The sequence below is a fragment of the Aedes albopictus genome, chromosome 3 (assembly GCF_035046485.1).
Source record: "Aedes albopictus strain Foshan chromosome 3, AalbF5, whole genome shotgun sequence".
NCBI lineage: Eukaryota > Metazoa > Arthropoda > Insecta > Diptera > Culicidae > Aedes > Aedes albopictus.
Genome location: NC_085138.1, coordinates 337,376,849 through 337,394,621, shown reverse-complemented (window position 1 = coordinate 337,394,621; position 17,773 = coordinate 337,376,849). Strand labels below are relative to the sequence as shown.

Genomic DNA, 17,773 nt, shown 5'->3' with positions numbered 1-17,773 from the left:
CATTGATGAGTATCGATAGGGCACAGAAGCAAAGCAATGCAAGGGCTATACGTTGGTGTTAACATTGACGGAGTGTAGTAATTCGAAAGTAACATCCAATTGATCGTGCTGATTTCGTCGGAGCAATGGTATCCGAGCATATTCTGTCTATTTTCTAACCTATCACAGCTAGCCAACTAAGGTTGTTGACACGAAGCGGTCAAGCATTCCCCATCACTCGAAGTGTTCATTGTTATGGAGGATACCAGATTGAATGGAAATTCACCAAGGACTAAGTTCTTCAGAGTCGAGTTGCAGTTCTTCTGTAAATGGTTTGGGATCCGGAAGGTTCAATAGAAATTTAGACATACCGAAAGCTAGAACAACTATTCGTTATGGAGATTTTAAATATTAGTTATATCACAGACAAACAGACGTAATACTCTGATAATTCTCATCGTACATCGATTTAACGATCTTTTTCAAAATTGGGTAGGTGGCCAACTGCCCACCCGTGGCGTTCGCATCGTTTTTGTTCGAGTTTGACGTTTGCTCACTACCGCCACCTAGTTGATGGTCGGCCAAACTTAGTCCTTTTAGCATTGGGCGAATATGTTTCCGTGACTATGATTTGAATCGAAAATTGTTCGAAGTGTTACGTCTGTTTGTCTGTGGTTATATTGTCAATTAAAAAAAGGAGTTGGCAATCAATTCGAACAAAATTGCTAAACAGTTTGTATGGATAAAGTAATAGAAATTGAAGAATTAGAAAATCCGTGCTTTCTCATCAACTATTTCTTGGGCATTTGATAAAAAGAAAGTGAAAATGTTATCTAAGGCCTTGATAGATTTTATTTTTTGCCTTTTTGAAATGATAGGTAGCTAGTTGTTTTGCTGTTTCAGTGTGCGTTAATATTTTAGTTATTTAAAATTGTAAGAAAGGTAAGATTTCAAGGGTAGTTTTGGAATTGTAAAAAGGCATCGATTCATAAACACTATATTAGACAACATACATAGCAGACCTAGACCAAGAAACAGAACTAGTTGAACAACAGTTTCTTAAGCTAAAGTTTGTTTGAGACTCGTTTGTTCCACTCTTGTACAGCAAAAAATGTTTGTTGGGAGGCCATTTCACCACAGATAGCGTATATTCAGACGTTAGATGTGCTAGACCAAAGGAGATCTAGACGGGATTTTTTTTTTGTTGTACGAAGAATGATGGTGAGTAGAGACAAACAGCTGTTTTCTATCCGTAAAAAACTATTTAATGAAGCCGAAGAAACTAACATAACGCGACAAGTTAAAAATGTTATAAAAGACCTAAATGATAAGGAGGAGACAGTAACGGCACAAAGTCAAAATATATTTGAAGAATGAGGGGATGAAAGCTGCATAACAGGAATACGGAGAAGCATGAAACACCTCAATTGACAGTGTGAAATTATTTCCAGGGGTTTGAATGCAGAAAAACAAAATGAGAGACACAACATCATTAGAAATGTATTTGTTCGTGAAGTACATTAGTCTTAAGTCATGAAATAAAAAAATACTGTAAAGAAAAGGAGGAATGTAGTGTCCACACTACTACAAATAATAATATCTTGAGTGAATACATCTTAGAGTGCATGCTGTCACTCATGCGTAGGTAAACAATACACAAATAAATATGCTCAGTTCTATTCAGACCAACGCCGCGTGTACACGTCTCTCTTGTGATGCATCCGAAGACCACTTTCCGACATTACACTCCTGACAAAATGGATTGAGAAATATTCAATAGAAATTTATAAAGAAATTGACTAAAAATTTGTCCGGGGTTTCCGTTAAAAATTGAAAAGACATTTAATAGAAAATTTTACTGGAAATTGAAGGAGCTTATCATAAAATTTCCTCTAAAGTTTCTTTAGTATTTTTTATTAGAATATTCTCTTGTATGCCAGAGTAATGTGGTAAATTATTTTGAAAGGTCTTCAAAACCTTTCCTTATAGTCGCGTTAGAACAAGTTTTTGTTAAGTGTTCATTCTACAGGTATGTTCCGTTTTTATCAACACGGTCCGCGATTTTCAGTTGACAAAAACGGAATAGTGATAAAAACGGAATAATTTTCTTTGACAAAATATTTTGCAACATTTCTATATGAATTGGAAGATTTACTGTAGAACACATTCCAAAATCAAAAATACGCAGTTTATTATGAAATTTAATTATTTTTTGTTGCTTTTAGCACATCTTGCACAGTTCAAATTACATTTTTGTGACTGAGACGTCAACAAGAGGTTTTCACTACATTTTTGGAAATTAATTTTCGTTGAACTCAAGAATGATACATATTACAATATTTAGTATCCAGATCGACGTTTTAGAATATGACATGCTTGCAGGAATGATTAATCTCCAGGAACGTAATTTCGATATCCTAACAAAAAAGGGTATGTTTTTATTTTTTTTCCGGAAGGCATTTCTCCACGATTATCATCTTAACAGATTCCTATGAAAGTTTCGTCTAGCATAGTTTTAGGAAATCTCCAGTAACTTTTCTAAGTAATCAATTGTATTTTCTCCAAAATATTGGATTCTCCAAGAAGTTCCTCCAGAATACTTCTAGGTTACCTTGCACCATGCCGCTTGTTTGGAATTAAAAAAAAAATAGAGAAAAGAGGTTCTGCCCCTTATGTTTTTTTCAGAAATTTCTTCTCGGATCAACCTAGATGTCTCTTTTCATATTTCTCCTGGAGTTCCTTTGGGGGATCCTTCAAATATTCCACCAGGAATTGGAATTTATTAACCATGCATATGCATTATGTTGGGAACAGCTCGCTGACGTAATGTACGGTTTGGGTCTGGAATGGCTCTAATACACAAGGTGGGCTGAGAAAATCATTCTGGGATTTCTCCTAGGCCCTAGACATCCTGTTGAAATTCATCCAAGAGTTGCTTTGGAGATTCACCCAGATTTTACTTTTGTAATATGGGAGTTTCTTCGTTTTTTTCAAAATTTCCTAAGGGAATTCTACCAAGATTACTTTCTGAAATCCCTCCAAAACTTTTTTCTGATATTTCTCCAGGAGTTCTTTTTAGGGTTTCTCCAGATTTTCGTTTTGGGATTCCTCCACCAGTTTTTTAGAATTTCTTCAAAAGCTCTTTCTTGAATTCTTTAAAGATTTTCTTATGATATTTTTGACTTTGTTTTGGAATTTATGCGCAGTACAAAAATCTACACCTACTGGAATTATTATTATGAATAGTTCTAATAGATTTTTTAAGAGAATTCTATCTTTCACTTTTTGTTATTTCCCAATGATTACTAGATGAACTACCCTTAGGCTGGAAATCTCGTTAATAAAAATAATATAACAATGATAACTGTCCCCGATTTCTTTCTGCGTTTCCTGGTGATCTCCCAGAAGCTTAGTCTATTAATCTTCCAAGAATTATTTCCTCAAATCCTCCAGAAGTTTCTTCAGGGAGTCCTCCTGATATTCTGTATAGAAATCTCCGGAGAGTTATTCCTGAGAATCCTCCAGAAGTCCCTTGCGGGAATCCTTCAGAAATTCCTTCTAGGAATCCTGCATAAATTCTTTCAAGAAATCATTCAATTGTTCTTTGAGGGTTTACTTTCAGAATTGATGGGATTTCTGTAGGATTTTTTGGGAATCTTTAGATACTTCTTGGACCCCTTCAGGAGTTGCTGGAGGAATCCCCAGATCGTTTTCCAAGATCCTAGACTCCTTTTTCTTAGAGAAACTTATTTCTGAAAGACTTAACTCCTAATTCACCTAAAGGAATTTCTGAATTATTTCCTGACGAATTCTCAGAAGAAATCCATTAAGGAATCTGGAGGAATACAAGAATCACTAGTAGGAATTACTGAAGAAGACCAAGATTGCATTTTTGGAGCAAACGAAAGATGAAATCTCGGATACAATTCTATAGGAATCTCCAGTTAGGCTGGTGAATATAGCTGTTTCGGTCTGGAAAATTTGGACAGGGTATCAAGGATGTCCCGTCGGAAGGAAATAGTGACCAGGAGATAAGAATTCAGCATAATTGTCGCATAATTTCAAAAAAATCGTGTAAAAAATCACGAGAATTTGGTACGTAAAGAAGAAGAAGAAGAAGAAGAAGAAGAAAGGAGAAGAAGGATCTTCTAAAGGAAGTTCTTGAAGGAATACCCAGATGGACATCCTGGAGCAATCCACCAATTGTGTCCTAAAACAATAGGCTAATGACATAAAAAAAAAATGTTCGATTACCCATGATGACTTTTTCCTATTGCCGGATAATCGAATCCGTCCTTTGATGGTTTTATATGCACATCCCATCTATTATTGATCTATCATGATTAGCTACTTATGTTACACTTGGAAAATGATTGAGCCATTTTACAAAACGATAAAATTGTTGATGATCATATTATTGATATTCACGTGTTACCTCCTGCCACCTCCTGTTAGATTTTCTTTAATTAAATAGACCATTCCCGTGAAATTTTTTTATGTGCTCTACGGCTTTCTGTCAATTTATTGAGCAAACTTTTCCAAGGAACCCATATGTTTTGAAGCCTCTAACTATTGAAAAACAATGAAAAACCTGCGAAGTAGCACTTTTCCCCTTTTTCTCCTATTTATTATTTCACCCCAATTTCCATCAAACCCCTTTCTCCGCTATGGCTCGACCGCAGTGATGTGGTGAGTTTCTGCTCAGCGAACTGTCAACGCGACTGTCAAACGATTGATTTGTTTTGGTTTGCTATTTCGTCGGTGTGTCGCGGGCAAGTTTTTGTAAATCGGTTCCGAAAACTCGAAATCGCAGTAAAATCGAATGGTCCCGCGGATTCCTCAACGCGAAAAGTTTAATCATAGTAATGACTGAACGTCGACTCTGAACTCTCGGGCCATGGAAGTATTTTGCAGCGTGTGCATGTTAGTGAAAAAAACTAAACGGTAGCTAGTGGATGAGAAGCAACTAGAAAAGGATCTTCGGAGGCAGTTAGATTTATTCGACGAACTCTCTATTCCGGAAGTACCAGTACTCGGTGGTACAGGTTGCGTTAATCCGAAAAACGGTGGTGCTTTTGTCAGCTGTGTTGGGGCGTCATTGCCGTGATGACGATGTAAACATGTTGGGAAAAGTTTTTCGCTGATCCGCTGATTCGTGTTCAGGAAATAAAAACGGCATCCTGCACCAACAGAACATGCTATAGTACGGGTCGCCTTTTTTTTTAAGTAGAATCGGTATTACCGTTGACCGCCAATCCGGTTTCAGTGCGTGATCCGGACACTTCAGTGTGTAGAAACTGTGCCGCAGTAGCGACAAGTTCCGGAAACCTGCGAAAGCTTCAGCTGATCAACTTTTTGTATACCGTAAGCCCCGAGGAGTAAACTAGAACAGAAAAATGACAAGGAAACAATCCTGGAAGAAATCGACTGTGTTGTGGCACAGTAGTTGACAGATGTCCTACGCGACGCCTCAGGTGGTCCTCCTGACGAATATCAAACCACTGGAAAAGAACTTTACGATCTGTTATTCCGGAACCGATGGATCTGTCATCCAGAACGCCCTTCGCAGGAAGAAGCTACAGTATTAACGAAAAATAATCATCGACAAGACAATCGAATGGTGGAAACGGTTCCTATTGGTGCTGCCGGTAAGTCGAAACTGAAGAACAGTAGTTTGTGGAATCAAAGTTCCCGATCATTAAATTTATGTTACACTTTTTGTTAGGATTTTTGTTTTCCTGAGGGGGAGGGGGGTTGAAAAATGTCGATTTTAGCGCTACGTAATAAATGGATGCTGCCTTAACGTGGTTTATGAACGGTCATTGTACTTAAATGTGTAATAATTTAAAAGTGCTCTCTACAGTTAGTTCCATTTTGTATTTATAATTCTGTAATTTTTTACTTATAATTTCAGCCTAAAGTAGTCCTTAGCTGCCAACCGAATCTAAACAAGAGCACTGAACAGCAATGCAACACCCCACCGCAGATCTATATTGTGATGCTTTGTTGTGATGAACCGGTTGAGCACGAACCTTCTGATCGACATGAATTGGAGCATGGATCCATGCCCTTCCCTCCCTATCCTTCCGGCTTGGCTACCTTCAGGATGCAGGTACTTTACATGGCAGCTTGCACGTGGTTCACCCTTCGCAGTCACACACCGCCAAACATCATCGGACACGGTTATACTGTAATTGGTCTTTGTCTTTTCAAGCCATGATCGACCACAGTTAGCCCAGCTCAGTGAGGAAATATGATAGGACCGGGGTAAGAATAGCACCCCTCAGTTTTATTACTTATTTACCTATAATAGGTACAATGCATTTTGTCTAAACAACTTCACAATCATTTAAAATAAAGAATCTACGGTGCGGGAAATAAATATAAAGACAGAGCCGATTTCCATACAAAATAATCATGGTGAGGGATCCAAATCTCGGTTTCTAGCGATTCGATTGTGATGAAATTTTGCCTGCAACCTTAAAATAATTCTAGCTTGTAATATAAATCATCATCCATGTAAGTAAACGTTTACATAGACTTTTCAGATTCAAATAATTATAAAGACCCTTTTTTGTCCCATATGAACTGTGAAAATTTTCAGCGCAACAGGTGAAACTATTATTTAGCGCACGATTCAAAGTTTGTATACGATTTAGGTACTATGGGAAAAGAAACATTACCAAAAAAAATCCCAAAGGTTGGCCATTATCTCCTTTTATTTAACCCTTTGAAGCGGGTTTTTTTTCCAAGCGTCATTATAGAGTTTTTTTACGTAGGGTATTGATTCCCTTATTAAGCATGTAGCTTTCATGTTCATCCTAGGAAAAACAAAGGATTGAAGCGCTGTTCATTTTATTTCTTATTTTTGTATTTTTTGTTACTTTTGTTATTTTTTGCTCACTGCATGATAACAAAAAGAACGGAATCAATCGGTGCTGTAATCGCTTGTTTTCGAATAGGATGAATTTGGAAGCGTGAAATTGCTAATGGCATTCAGTTAATTTTTCAGTAGTTTTGATGCTCAACAGTATAAAAAGGGTAGAATATGATGCAGAATATGTTTTCTGGATATCCTAAGCAATGAACAATTTCATGAGTTTCCTGAACTCTACGGGTGAAACAGTAATTTCTTTCATTATACAAGCTACGATTTGTATTCCATCAGGTCCAGTATGTCTTCTGAAAGTTCAATAGACAGCATCAGATCAGTCGGGATATCCTAGGTCATCCAAAATGTTCTTGAGTGTAGATCCTAAAGTCTACGGTTGTAACGGTAACTTCTTTCATTATACAAAGCTATGATTTGTAATCTATCATGTCCAGTATATCTTCTGAAAGTTCAGTAGAGAGTATCAGGTCATCAGAGTATTAGGTCATCCGAACTGTTCTTGAGTTTAGATCCCAAGGTCTACCGGTGTAACAGTAACTTTTTTTCATTATACAAAGCTACGATTTGTATTCTATCATGTCAAGCATGTCTTCTGAAAGTTCAGTGGAGAGTATCTGTTCAGTCGGGATATTTTAGGTCATCCAAACTGTTCTTGAGTTTAGATCCTTAAGTCTACGGGTGTAACAGTAACTTTTTTTCATTATATTAAGCTACTATTTGTATTCTATCATGTTCAGTAAGTCTACTGAAAATTGAATAGACAGTATCAGATCAGTCGGGATATCCTAGGTCATCCAAACTGTTCTTGAGTTTAGATTAAAGTCTACGGTTGTAACGGTAACTTCTTTCATTATGCAAAGCTACGATTTGTATTCTATCATGTCCAGTACTGCCGTGAATATCATATCAGTCCCATCTTTGCTGGATTTCCTATGCAAATGAGACAGGTATGCGATTCACGGCAGAGTATGTCTTCTAAAAGTTCAGTAGAGAGTATCAGATCAGTCGGGATATCCTAGGCCATCCGAACTTTTCTTGAGTTTCGATCCTAAGGTCTACGGGTGTAACAGTAACTTTTTTTCACTATACAAAGCTACGATTTGTATAATGAAAAAAAGCTATTGTTACACCCGTCGACTTTAGGATCTAAACTCAATTATTATTAATTATTATTATTATTAATTGTTAATGAATTAATAATTATTTAAAAATTAAATTATTCATGTGTATTTGAAGGATTTCACTATAGGACAGTTTGGAACACCTAGAACATCCCAGAATATAAAACAGCTTTAGATCTTCTTGACGAAGGTTTAATGAATACATATGAACACAACTCATATCCAAATTCGATTTTTAGAACAACTGGTATGTCAATCATTTCGTTTCTCCAAACTTCATGGTGTTCAGGATGTTCTAAGTGGTCGATAAAGCATCAACAACAAATATTCCAATTTTTCCTTAATAAAGGACTCAATTTGCAATAACTTTGCCGAAGACAGTGTTTTGCTTTATTAAATGTGTGAATTTATACAGCCGTTTTTATGTTGGGGTCATATATGACTCCTTCGGCTCCAAAGGGTTAAATCGAACATCGCTCCTTGTAGAAAATCTATCCACGATCGTAAAACGATCGAATGCTTTTGAAAAAGTTATTTAATTATTACTGATTATAGCTGATTATGATCACACGAACAGCCCATAGTGAATCCTATACACACTTTAAACCGAAATAGAGATTTATTACTTACCGTTTGCGCTGAATTTTTTAACAGTTTATATGGGACCTAAATGGAACTCATAAAGTGGACTGGAGCGCGGATTTTTTTTTTGTTTCATACAAGCGTGTCTTAAGTAGTAGCATGTACCGCATGTGCCATACGACATTATGGAGTCTATTCTAATTACTGGAACATATTTCTAAAATATATATCATTTCCTGTAGATTTACAGAAATGGTTGTCATATACTGCGAGAAATAAGTATAAAGACAGAGCCGTTTTCCATACAAAATAATCAAGTTTAGGGATCAAAAACTCTTTTGCTATCGATTAGATTGTTAAGGAATGTTTGCTGCAACCTTAAAATAACTAGAATTTTGGCTAGTATCATATGCAAGATCTCATTTTTCTATCCTATCGTTTATTGGTTTCTAGATTTCTCTTTCAAGGCTTCGCACGGGACACACTCGAGTGTCCCACAACATGGCTGGTGGATCTAACTTCCACAAACAATGTGATCTTTGCGGAATCTCCAATTCCGTAGAACACTTCATCAGTAGCTGTCCCAAATTTGATGACCTTCGCAAGCTCTACAACATTAGATCCATCCGAGATGCACTATGCAACGACGCAGCAAGCGAAGCAGCAACAATACGTTTCCTCAAAGACGCTGAGCTGTTTGACCATATTTAAACTGCTACATTGGCTAACACTAGTACATACAACGATGACGACCTACGCCTGAATTATGACGCTGATTACGGAGAACGACCAAAGTACCACAACAACCCGATGAAGAATACCCGCAACACGTACTGATACTGCAAAGGAATATGCTAAGGAATCACACTTACACTTTTTGTATATTGTTGTATTTAATGTAATTTAACTGCCCAGGGGAGTCATTATAAACTCTCTTTTCTCAAAGAGATGAACCAGCCCAAGGCTGAAAGTCTCTAAAAAATAAAGCGAATTGAAATTCTAGATTTCTAACGCTAATGATAAGTTTACCGCAGAGACCTCCCAAACCCACTCTTGCGTTACATTAGGGTTTATAATCATAAAAATCCTAACTTATTGCGTCTATGCGAGCCAAAATTCAGCTTAATAATGGTTTAGAAAATAGAGATACACTCACAGCGGATACTCCTTTGGTTCCCATTAGGGAACGTCCATAAATTACGTCACCCCCTCCCTCCTATGTCAAACTTTTTGTATGAGACCTCTCAATTTTTTGTATGGATTGTCACACTTTGCCAACCCCCCCTCACGCTAAAAGCGCGAAGTGAAGAAACTGGCGCTTAAAATGCTACTGGGTTGTCCCCCCATCGCGGCAAGATCGAATATCCTACAGTTCAATAACAAGCATAAAAATAATTCCCACCCTACCAAATATACCCAATTTATCTAAATGACCGGACGGCCTCGGGAGTGTTCACTAAGAGCACAACTACGTGTGAAGAAAAAGAGGTTATCCGAACTCCTACACGATGGTTTGATGTTGTATCTATGGATAACAATCGCCTACCGTTCCAACCAAACTACTCACAATATTTTATAACATTGTCTTGCGGCCTTCGTCGTCTTACACGAAGTCTTGTAGGTGGCAGGAATCAATCTGTGATTGAGCTCGCATAATAATGCCATGTCCGCATCGGACACTTCCGGCTTGCCAGCTGAAATCAGCTCCCGGGTCTGATCCAGGTCATACTGTCCAGCATGGCTGCGACAACGAATGAATGTATGTATGTCTCCGATTTTTTCGGTATTTTATTTTAGATTCTTTTTATATTTACGTTCTAACAAGAAACACATATAAATAAAATTGCCTCAGCTAGTACTTGAATTGAACATGATAAATAGTACTTGTACTCGTAAACAAGAACTGGAAAATAGGAAACCTTCGACGTTGGAGGACGTGTGGTGTGATAATTGATGATGAACTTCAACAGGAATCCTTCCCTCTATAACAGCAGCGTTCCCATGCCGCCCATCTCGCTCTGCTCCTTGGCGAAGATTTTAAAGTGTTTGGTAGATAATGATCAAGGAAAGCACGATACCGGTTCCGGACCCAATCGCTCCCATGAAATCGACCATCACCGAGAGGGCATCGATGCGCAGCCCACCGAAAGCGGCCGTCGTCGGGATGTACCGGTTCTGTTCGTGGGTCATCGAGCTTTCCCGGTGGCAGCGCATGATCATCTGTTGTCGCGGACTTTATCCTGACGAGAGGCCTGCATATGGAACAGGCAATCACGGCTCCTTCAAATTCCGTACCTCTGTCGATGTTGACCGTAGCCGGGGAGAAATCCTTCCAGACAATTGTTTCGCAATTGTTAGTGGTTTCATTACTCATTATTAGTGAAATTCCGGATCCGAGGCCATAGCCCTTCTAGAACAGTTCGTCCAACAGGGGCACAATCATTCCGACTACGAACAGCGGGATGATGATCAGGAGGCAAACGCCGGCTCCCGATCTCGGTCGGATCGCCGTACATTCCGGTCATGACGAACATAATAACCTGTCCGATTGTGATTATCCGTCCGAACAGCATCTGGGCTCCATTTAACAGCGCCCGGTCCTTCGCATTCACCAACATCGATGATCTTTGCTCCGACCAGCAGCTCCATAATCAGTCCGGAGATGACAAACGGTGAAATACCAAGCTCCATCAGTGTTCCTCGGTTGGAAGCCAAAATGACACGAATCCAGTAGAACTGATCGGCCGAATCCGAGCTCATGATGCCGAAAAGCGGCATCCGACAGCATACTAGGAAGATGATCAGAGTAATTGCCGTCCATAACACTGTCTTTCGGAACAAGATCTTCTGCTCCGGTTCAGCAATCTCCGGCAGAATACTGCAGAAGGGTTTGATAATTTCCGGCAATTTGTTTCTCATTTTGCTGACACTAATCTTCTTATTCCCGTAGAAATTCCAACCTTGTTTTCCGGAGTTGATTCACCGCACATCCACAGGATTCAATTTATTATCACTTTACGCAAACTTCCTACAACTAGGTTCGCTATCAAACGAACTTATCAAGAAAATTTCCAGCGAAGAAAAATCGCAACATTTTCCACCCAACACGAAGACGAAGAAAGAAGCCACGCAGCAGCTCATTCTTTGCTTGGTGATGACTTTTACCAAAAAAGCTCCCGAAAATATGTAGTACCTAGTTATTAATAGCGGCAGGTGTCGGGAAGAACCCGCTCAATGGACTTTCGGACCGTTGGTTGCAACAGCTATCACTGGCGAACCGCTGAAACTTGGCAATCTTCCAATATCGTACTCTCCGTATAGTAATCCTTCCTGCTCGACCTGTCGGAACCGTTTCGGCCTTCGGCGACGTGATCTCGTATCTGCATCCAAAACAGAGATGCAATTGAAAAATCAGCCCCATTAAAATCTTGAAAAGAACTCACCTTTTCACTTCACCAGATCCATTTACTTCCGGTCGGAGGCTCTATCCGAGGTTGCAATAGTCGCCGCAGCAGAAGAACTGTCCCCGATCTAGTGCTAGTTAACCAGAACTACTCTTTTTTATGTTGTTCGGAACATCCAGGTATTTTGATTTTGGCGAATCAGACGAATTCCGGCGACTGATGAACGATGTTTGACACTTCAAATAGAGTTAATAAACTATAGAGGAAGAATGTCGCTGGCGTCGCTGCCGCAACATCTTTTGCTGATGGAGATAGGCAGGGATATAAGTGTCAAAGCGAAAAAGTATGCAGTTTGACAGTTAGATACCCGACATGTTTCCGAACGAGAACAAAGGGAACACCAGCGACATTCGTCCTCTATAGTTTTTTAACTCTATTACACTTCACAGTGTAAACAAATATTGTAAAATAGGGTGAGGTGAAAAAAAAAGATCACCACTTTTAGGGTTACCAAAAACTACTTCGCACGGCGGTTTTTATTTTAAAAAGTGGTGAGTTTCTCAATTTTTGAAAATTTGTAAAAAAATCAGGAGCGCATATAAAAAAAATCCAAAAGCGGCAATAATCATTAAAAACAATTGTCTTTCGAACAAAAATATAAAACAGGGGGGTTAGGTCAGACGGGAATAGTCTATTGGCTTGATTCAATTTTCTATTGGACTATTGATTTAATTTTTCTCATGCTCAAATAAGATGCGTGAGAGAAAGCATGAATTAACATTATTTACAGATGAATTTGAAATGTGTTGAAAGCTATTGTAGCGTATACATCGTCTATGTCATCATTTGTAGTTGTTTCAAATTCATTCATGGATGCATTGTCTCAAGATTAATGTTGAACTAAGAATAACTCGTGTTCGATGGAACAAATTTGACATAAATTTTAGTGTTGACAAAAACGGAATGAAATGTTGACGAAATCGGATAGGGACAAAAACGAATAGTGATAATAACGGATAGTGACAAAAACGGAACATACCTGTATATGGTGATCAACCAGCAACTTCTCCGGAGATTGCAGCAGAGATCCAATATGAATTCTCTTTGAATTTCATAAAAACGACATCACCACAAATTTAACGAAAAGTTTCTTGAACAAATAAGCTATAAATTCTTCTTGCAGCTTCTCTGTGAACTCTGGCTTGAATTTAGACTAAATCCGGGATCTAATGCGGCGAATGCACTCTAGAAAGTATTTTTTTTACTTTACATTATTTTTTATCACTGCTTTCACGCTAGAATTCCAAGTCTGTTATAAATAATTCAGTAAATATTTACATTTTGGCTAGTTCTCCTTATTGTTCTAGATTCACATTCTTCCAAAACTACATTAAAACCTTCATTAACACATTAGTTAGAGAGATTCATATTTTTTAGTTTTTTTTTCTTGTTATATGGACAAAATTTATCTTCTTTATAAAGGGCCCCCACAACGCTGTGGCCCCGGGCCCCCACATTTGTAAATCCGGCCCTGATGATAAGTAAAAAGTATTGAATGAAATGTTGGATTTCGACTAATATTTGGGTGGAGAATCCGATTATGAAATAATCCGGATACCCCTAAAGAACCCAATTGGGTTCTTTAGAGGTATTCAGATTATTCCATAATCGGATTCTCCGTCCAAAAATTAGTCGAAATTCAAAATTTCATAATTTTTGGAGTCCGGAAAATATTTTTAAAGTGCATTTAAAGTTTGTATGGGGAAAATTTTTTGTTCGGGTCAAACTGTCATTTTATCGATTGAACTGTCATTCTATCCACAAAACTTAAAACTGTTTTGTTAATTTAACCATCAAAACAAATAAATTGGATCGCAATAAAATCACGTTATACTCAGAAAAATGAGCGCTTTCGATTATGATATAGAAAATAGCAATATTTTATTCACTAAACAACCCAATTGCTGGGATTGATCAACTGTGGTAAAAATAGCAGCAAGTTTTGAAACTGTGCACTCCCTCGTTCCGTGAGCAAATTTTTGCTCAAACTTGCGTCATTGTGACAGCTCGTCTTCTCTCAAAAGCCCCAACTGTTTACATTTTGCGCACGCTGGCCGTCCGGAGAACCGAGTTTTTTTGCTGCTGCTTTCGAATCTCGCGTCTTGAAACGCTGTTTGCGTGTTCTCGATGCAAACGCAAACATCGCAGGTCAGGAGTAGAGTCAGTCTAGTTAGAGTCTGGCGGACTGTCACTTTCGATCGGAGCCAATCGAGCATGACGTCACGGTGTAGCATTTATCGGTGAGGACACTATGACGTCATGCTCGATTGGCTCCGGTCGAAAGTGACAGTCCGCCAGACTCTAATTATAGGGACTCTAGTCAGGAGCTGCTCTCAGCCCAGCAGCGAGAATCTCTTTTCAATAGTGGTTTCTGCTTTTAGTGGTGTTGCGTGTACGTACACGTTGCATTACACGAACACTACCTGAGTTACTGGTTGAAAATAGTAAACAAAAATCAGCTGTTCCCGGCAAAATCAAATGGGCATATTTTCAACCAGTAGATTTGCATTAGTGTTCGTGACGCCGCGTTGCGAAACCACTATAACTAGTGGAACGTCGACTAACATGGTTGGACGTGGACGGTGATTTTACTTGCCCATCATCGCGCAACGGAGTGTTTCGGGAGTGCTTGGTGCGACACAGAAAGAATCTCAACAACATATTTTCGGGGGATTTTCCCAACATTGCTGCGGAACCGTTTTTTTCTGTTTTCTCGGAGGGGATCGTTTGCTACGTGTCACCCGACTTCGACGGAGTGCTTATTGATTGGAGTTGTAACCATGTTATGGTTGGAAAGTGCGTACCCGCTGCTGTGATGAAGTTCAAGTGAGGCGTGATGCCAGAAAAAGGCTGGGAAAACCTTGAATCTGTGCGGTGCTGAAGGGGAATATTTCTAAGAAAAAGTGTTGCAATCATCTCCCGGGGAGGTGCCCAAAGTGAATCACTTGGAAAACCAGGAATCTCCAAAATTGAAGATCTGGCTTTGACGGCGCAGTTGGCTGTGAATAATTGAGAGCACCACGGTGGGGATGCTGCGGATGGAGTTGGGCTACTAGCTGGTCTCGTGACGAGAAAATTGTGAAGCGTAACTACAATCTGCGGCACATCTGGAAGGAAGAGGGAGATTTATCATTCAGGATTGGTACAAGATTGGATAAGAACCGTCCAAATGGAAGCTTAGAATAATTCCCTGAAGGTAAGCCACTTTTTAATCTGTAATCCAAATGTCACGCCACAGCAGGCGACGAAAAACCTTGAGATTGAAAGTAGACGACGATGATGATGATGACGACGACGACGACGGGAACGTAAGCGTGTAGGAAAACATACAAATCGATTCCAATGCAGCATTCTGCTTTCCGATGGTTTTCTCTTGATGCCATCCTTCTTTTCCCCCCAAAACATTGCCTTATCGGTTATGTCATCCAAGTGAGCTTGCTGGGTGCTTCTACATATACTCCATTGCACGGTGACGTCATCAAGAAATCGCTCTCTTTCTCTCCTACGGGAAATTAGAAAACAACAGGACCAACACCTGTCAAATTTGACAGGTACTGGTCCTGTTGTTTTCAAACTCTCTGAAAGAGCGAAAGAGATAGAATTTCGCCGTGAGGTGGTCTATTGCCTGCTGCCGTTTCTTGTCTGTTTACCTTTCCAGTAGTGCGGTGAGAGCGTAATCTCACCGCATCCTGCGATTGATTTTTCTTCGGTTGCCTTGTGGCGTTGTTGTGATGTAGGAAAGGTGCGACGACGTAACGCTGGATTTTGAAAAATAGTTGACCGAAATTCACGACCACTGGTGCACGTTGTTATATTTATTGTACAGAGGTTCAAAAACCAACCTATACGTCAATTGCTTTTTATTTATTGAGTGTTCTACACAGGGAAAAATTTCTACTCAGTGGCTGAGTTGGTCTTACTCAGAAATCGAAAAATCCTTTGTTTTCTTACTCAGTTTCCGTCAAAAGTGGGACAACCCATTGCCAATGGGTTGTCCCACTTTTAGCCGAAACTGAGTAAGAAAACAAAGGATTTTTCGATTTATGAGTAAGGCCAACTCAGTCATTGAGTAGAAATTTTTCTCGGTGTAGCCTGGCCTGTTCAGCAGTTACAACCTCAAACGGCTAAAACTACTACATAGTGCGTGTTACGAGATGTTTGTATCAATCACGAGCATTACAAAAGAGAACAACAATCGAAAATATCTTATCCTTATACTTCTAGTGAGTGATTAGTAAAACCAGTGCTGAAAATTTCATTTCGTCCTATCTAAATTCAATCACCTACAGCTCATTTTAGAAGCTGAACCTGAGAATATGGTATATGAAAAACTTGTGCGGCTAGACCAGTTCTGCAAGAAAGTCACGGAAAAATCACTATTTTTTGAATATTTAAGGTCAATGTCACGGCCCACCTTTGAAAAATGCCAAATGATATTCACCGTGAATATCATTTGCATTTTTCGAAGGTAGGCCGTGACATTTACCTTAAATATTCAAAAAATATCGTTTTTTCTGTGACTTTCTTGCAGAACCGTAAAACGGGGTGAATAGAAACAATGGGGCGAATAGAAACAAATAACTTATTGTAAAAAAGATGACAATTATGTTTTAAAATTCATCAAAACTTAATTTTATTAGCTAGTTGGATGCTACTAGTGTTTCAATAAACCTTTTTTAAGATGATAATTCCGTTAATTTTTTTTGTGAAAATTTTTAAAAGCAAAGTATTGATTTGGAGGCAAAAAAACTTCCGCCATTTAAATTGCGTTTCATCGATTTGGTATGTATTAACAAACTAAAGTATTTTTCGACATTCGACATTTTTTCTTCACTAGGTGAATTATTATAATCTAGTGTTAGAGTTTTAATTGAATTAAAAGTTATTTCTGTCTTGAAATTGGAAAAAAATATCGAAAATTGTTTAAAGCTGTTTCTATTCGCCCCATTGCGGGGCGAATAGAAACAAGCAACCTTTTTTCAAATGAATTAACGAAATCAAAATTAGTTTTGAATCCTAATTACAGCAATTAAAGAGGGAGGAGGGACCCAAAGTTAAGACCCTTGCAACTGACTTTATTACGCACGGTTCCAGATATACTTGCCTAAGTATGCTGGAAGGTGTTTCTATTCGCCCCGTTTTACGGAACTGGACTAGCCGCACAAGTTTTTCACATATCATATTCTCAGGTTCAGCTTCTAAAATGAGCTGTAGGTGATTGAATTTAGATATGACGAAATGAATTTTTCAGCACTGAGTAAAACATTCATTAGGCGAATTTATGATAGCACTTACAAAGAAGGAACACCACTTATCGCCATCAAACGTTCATCTATGATTCATCTCACGCTCTAGTCGTTTCTTTACCATGACAATTTACACTTTATTAGCACTAGGTATCTAGCTTTACACTTGCGATACTCTGGATTCTCGGTTTCTTTTACATTTTATGATGTTTTGACTTTCAATCGTTTTATCGATATGTAGTTCCAGGTGGAACCTCCAGAAGAAAACCCTGGAGCAAACTGTAGAGGAACTTATCTAAACGCCAGAAGCTCCTTTTCAAGTTCATCAGAAACCCCTTCTATAAGCATTTATTTAGCTTTTGTACATCAAAAATAAAACTCCTCCTAATGGTACATAAAAAAACCCAGGGATTCGAACCTGCGACGCCTCCAACCTGGAACAGGAATTTGTCGTTTTTTTCTGTGAGGCCATCGCAGCATTTGAAGTGA

The 17,773-nt window shown here is 38.7% G+C and overlaps 1 protein-coding gene, 1 long non-coding RNA gene and 1 pseudogene across 2 annotated transcripts in view; 2 read left to right on the top strand and 1 right to left on the bottom strand.

The window, feature by feature from the left end:
* The first annotated feature begins 659 nt into the window (after window positions 1–659).
* On the top strand, window positions 660–6,507 carry LOC134284279 (uncharacterized). Its single transcript, XR_009995728.1, has 2 exons — window positions 660–5,627; window positions 5,894–6,507. It is a non-coding gene; the product is annotated as an uncharacterized LOC134284279 (long non-coding RNA).
* A 138-nt stretch (window positions 6,508–6,645) lies between these two features.
* On the bottom strand, window positions 6,646–12,876 carry LOC109420049 (protein transport protein Sec61 subunit alpha-like 1; annotated as a pseudogene).
* A 1,709-nt stretch (window positions 12,877–14,585) lies between these two features.
* Window positions 14,586–17,773, top strand: part of LOC109397413 (beta-1,4-N-acetylgalactosaminyltransferase bre-4) — a 112,734-nt gene continuing 109,546 nt past the window's right edge. Inside the window, exon 1 of the mRNA XM_019669734.3 lies at window positions 14,586–15,234. The gene's annotated coding sequence lies outside the window, so the exon portion shown is untranslated. The remainder of the gene's footprint in view (window positions 15,235–17,773) is intronic.